The following is a 5,246-nucleotide window of genomic DNA, read 5'->3' on the forward strand; positions in this document are numbered from 1 at the left end:
AGGGGGAAGGGGGAATGAGAGTAGCTGTAGTCAAAAGACAAGAGACAGGAGTGGGGAGGTGTTGGTGAGGGTGTTAATTAGGGCGTCTCTTGGGAGCCGCCCTAATTAAAGTGCCTGCAGCATCTCATGCTTCAAAATGGTGGTGGCGGCACTTTAACTGAAGCTCGTTGCTTGAAGTGCCCCCACTGCCATTTTGAAGCCTGGGGATGCTGAATACATGTGATGCTGAGGCTGCTAAAATGTTCTAATTAGAGCACCTCAGCAGACTCAATTAATTGAGTCTGCTCTGATGCATGCTAATTAGCACACTTTGGAGCAGGCATTGGGTGGGTGTGTAGGTGCCCTCGGTGGTTAAAAAGAGATCTGGGGTATTTAGATTCCTGGAATAAATGGTTATCCCATTTTAGGGATTACAGGCTAGTTAGGCAGTTGAACTTTAGACCTAGATTTTGATTCTGAGCCCCACCAGACTCTTTGGGGATATGTGGTCCCAGAACATGGTTTGTCTGAACATCAAAAGAACTCAGAAATCAAATAATCCAGCCAAACTGGTTGAGAAGGCACTTGAATGTGCGTGCTGGTCAGTAAGCAAATGATCTTTTTATTCAGGATTCTTGGCCTTCCCTGATACATGACAGTTATTTTTCAAAAATATTACCTGACCTAAAGCGGCTGGGATTCGGTCCTCCTGCTGCTGGATGAGATACAAGGAATAGAAACAAAGTACGTGCACAAAACCCCCCGTGTTTCCTTTGGAAGGCCGAGCTGCACACACAGCTAATTCTTTTCATGTTAATCTACACTTACAACCCGATAACAAGCCTGAGCTTTCTTCTAACCAGGCTTGATTCAATTTGGAAGATTTCTTCCCAACAGGAGAACCCATTCTGCTTTCATGCAGTAAACATGATTTTTTGTGCTTTTCGTATTTTCCTTTTTTTTTTAGTACTTTTTTTTAATTTCAGGAATTCTTTTTCTTGTTGTTGTTATTATTATTATTATTACGAATAAGCAAGTTTTAAATCAATTTCAACAGCTGGAATTAATTTTCCTGTTACTGACTCTTCACTAGGGCCTGTCACAGAGCGGGAGGCTTTCTATTAGCATAAACATAACTGAAAGCTCTGGAATTTGCATTAATGTACTTTTAACAAGTTGACAGTCTTTTGGCATACGCTCCTGAGATCTGAGAAGCAAGGGGAAAAAAAGACTGTATTATACCTTACACTGGCTGGATTGTAAGAAGCTGTCAGGTAAAACCTCAGGTTTCTTTTCCTACTGCAGAAATATGGGACAAAATATCCACTCATAAGCAGGTGCATAAATCTGACAATTTTGTAAAGTCTTTGCCACTTGCTCTCCAACCCAGGAAGAATATTGTTACGTTCAAGAGTAAGTTGTTTATTGTTTTTATTGTTGTTATTGAATTAGTTATGGGCTTAAATTGTTCCCGGAGGCTGTACAATGTGAAATAGTTTTAAGGAGTTGAGGAATCATAGTAAATTATATTTCAGCCTCTCTGTGATGGGACTTTTTAAAGGAGACCCCAGACAGTTATACAAGTTCAAAGATGCCTCCTGAATTGAGGGTCTAGTTCTGCAAATATGCATGGCTGGACTTTCAAGGCAACCTGTCAGGCCAACCCCATGTATTAGAACAGGATGACCGGTGTGGTAAAGATCAAGTGATTTACTTAAAAATTGAGTTTTTTAGGGGGAAAAATATCTTGTTTTCCCATGCTTGAGCATGTAAGTGGAATTTCAGTCATAATTTTGAGCTTTTCTCCACAAGTACGAGGGCTAGGAACTCCAATTTTGGATTCAACAGAAGCTGACATTTTTACCAAATCCTATGCCTAGCTGTATCTTGAAGGGAGACAACTAACACTAGGAAACTTGATATCACTTGTGTTGACCTGACTACTTCCACTGAAGGTTGAGTGGAAGCATTTTGGCCATTATTACTTTGGAAAATTCCACCCTTTATATATGTGTAACTTTACTTGCTGGAGCAGTCCCGTTGTAATCAGTAAGATGGTTTGTGTCAGTGAGACTACTCACTAAGTCTTCTGAGCCAGAAACTGCTTCTGGGCAGATGGAGTCCTGTCACTTCATGGAACTTCACGTAGCTGCAGGATTCCAGCCACATACAACCAGAACTAAGGCCCAGGGTTCCCAAATCAGAGGATTTTTGTGTCCTAGTCTTCAGCGGGCATGGCTAGTGCAAGAGCAAAGGATAAATGGAAAGACATGGAAGAATGGGGCCTCTTTGCTGAAGGGCATTTAGCTCTTCTGCAGACTGTGGCTTAGAGAAGCTTTGCCTAGTTTGTATGACTTGGCTTGGGCTTGTATTGTGTACAACTGCTTGCAGCAGACCATGAAGGTCTCAGTAGTCCAAGCAGAGAGAGAGAGAGAGAAAGAGATTGAGAAAGGACAGAAAGACAGAGGAACCCAGAATAGTGCACAGAAAACTGACTGGACCGTTCTGTGCTTTCACTTAGGAACTGGATGGCCAGACTTCACAAGACTGAGCCATTAGTGATACAGAAATACAGTCCCATTGTTAAGGAAGAGCTGGTTTCCTCTCAGCAGAACAATGTGTTAATGAGTTAATGTGTTAATGAGTATCAAGGAGAATGAGATCCTCCCTCAGCCCTAGACAGGGTCCTCTGAGTCCAGGAGCAGGAATATGTGAGGCCTATTGGTAAGGAATAATATGTAAGGCTATTATCGCCTGCCATGGCCTGTGCTGTCCATGGCCTGAAGAGAGAGGGTATCTCTAGGACTATCAGTCCAGTGCCTTGCTCTGCCATGAAGTTCACTATTTAAACAGAGTACTGTTAAGAAAAGCAGTAAAAACAATGAGAAATTTCTCCCTTGTCATAATAGGCATAACTAGGAATTTTGGTGCCATAAGCAAAGAAGAGCTTTGGTGGAGGGAGGGGCATGGTGAGCACCAGAAAGTGGGGGAAGAGGAGGGACCAAATGCCAGAGAGTCTTATAGCACACATGCCTCACCATGAGCTGCCTGCTCTAAATTGGCAACTGGGGTTGGTGCCCCCCTTCCTATCCCCTCCCCCCCCCACATGTTATTGCCCCTCATCTTGTGCCATTTTCACATTCCTCAAATGAATTAAGCCCAAACTCCCCTGGCTACGTCTCTCTTCGAGGCCAAAAAATGCAGTGAAGAACAGAGGCAACCAGTATGGTACTTCTTTGCTCTGAGAAGGGCTATCACCTGCCTAATCTGCAGTCACTGCTGGGGCTGCAGCTCACTGTAGACACACTTGAACTGGTTTTATGTGAGGTATCTCTAATACTGCTGGTAATGAAACTGCAGCAGCATTGAGCTCAATGAAGATTGTAGGCCTGCCTGGGAAGCTGGGTAAATATTTGGGCAGTTATTAGGCCACACTGAATTCCATGACACTAGCTATGCTGCTAAAAGTTTCTGAACTCATTTAAAGCTGTCTTCGGTACACCTACATTATACAGCCATCACAGCAGTGTAGACGTGTGCTGATGCTGGGCACTGAGTTTCCCAGTTTGAGGAGACAAGGCAAATAGAAGCAATGGCGCCATGCTGTGTATCGCATGCTCATTAAGCCATGGACTTGTAATAATAATGGAAGGGTCATTGCTCAGCATCTTTCAGGAGATGAATTGCTCAGCATCTTTCAGGAAAATGTTTGTATTTACTCCCGTCATGGAAAGACGTTGGAGAAGATGAGGACGCTGAACGTCATGAGATGTTGGAGCTCTTTGCAAGGTCCCTTCCACCTCCCACCTCTCTTTATTTTGCTCAGTGTTCTTATGTTCTCTTGCTCACCTTCATTCTTTCTCCTTTTCCAGAGCACCAAAGCTTGCTGAAATGCCACATGGGGGAAAAAATCTGACATTTGTCTCCTGGAAGGCTCCTTGGCTTCATTCTTGACAGCCTTGACACAGGAATACTGTTTCACTTGAGATGATAATCCCATGCTGGATTGGTTGCTCGTTCAGTAACAAGGACTCAAAGGATAACAGGGAAACATCTAGTAGAGCAGTTTCTCAGGATATTAGGGTAAGTATTAAGCACCAACAAACTTAGTAGAATATTACCTCACCGGTCCAAAGACTTTGCAGAGAATATGAAAACTAAACTGTTCAGACAACACATGTTGGGGGCTGGTAGGAGCTTAACAAGCTACTTGAAAGACTTTGGAAATCTGCTTTGAGAATTTCTGGCTGGAGAAATGCTTCTAGGTCCAGAACTGAGATGCCAAGTGTGAGGGATGGCAGGGAGAGGAGATGGCTAGTTGGTGCTACAGGAACCTTGGATGGAAAGTGAGTGGAAAGAGGTTAAAAAGAGCTAAGTAGGAAATGGGAGCAGAGATGAAAGCTTTAGATTTGTGCAGGACCTCGGAAATGTAGACATAAAACTGAAAATTTGAGGAGGAAGGCAAGGAGTAACTTAGGGAGGAGGCTGCAGAAATAACCAAAGGCAAGGCCATGGTAACAGAGTAGGAGAAGAACTGATATGTTTTAGAGATGCTGAAGACTGAACAACTGCTAGTATTTGGTGAGATGATGCTCTGAAGCACAGAGAAGAGTTTGGAGGTGACTGAGAAGCTATGAGTCTGGTGACGGTGAGAAATGATAAATTTATAAGTGGGAACAGACAAACTCAGATGCATTATGTTCTCTATTTTTTTCTTGAAGAGAAAAATAGAGGACATAAAAGCGTTGCATTTTGAATCTATAGAGGACAAAGGACAACTGGATGGTCCTCTCTGATGGCCACCCTAACAGCAACTCTAAAGCTCAGTTCTTCTGAGGGAGCCGACTAGAGTGACAAATAGTGATTGGAGATGGGTAAGACAGGTGTGGGTCCCAGTGAGATCAGTACTTGGAAGAAAGTAGGATTAAGCAGGGATCCGGTTGGGGAGTCGGTATCACGGGGTTCCCTGGAAGGAAGAAGGTTCTAGAAAATGAACGGCAGTTGGAGAGAGCACGATGGGCAGCTTTTTGACAGGGCCGTTCCCTGCCTGGCTGCTGCCAATCCCTATTAGATAAAAAGAGACTTTAAAACAACGTTTTCCTGCCTTTTAGGCCACCCCCTTTGAACCCAGCAGGCCCCGATATCCCCTTGAACGTAGGCAAAAGAGAGGGGAGAAGATATTTGCAAAGCAGAAAATGGGAGCTAGATCCCCAGCAGTGGAGTGAGGACCACTAGGGACCATATGGGAAGTGGAGATGAAACCCTTT

Source organism: Gavialis gangeticus, unplaced genomic scaffold, assembly GCF_001723915.1.
Source record: "Gavialis gangeticus isolate Ggan-Ray unplaced genomic scaffold, GavGan_comp1, whole genome shotgun sequence".
Lineage (NCBI taxonomy): Eukaryota > Metazoa > Chordata > Crocodylia > Gavialidae > Gavialis > Gavialis gangeticus.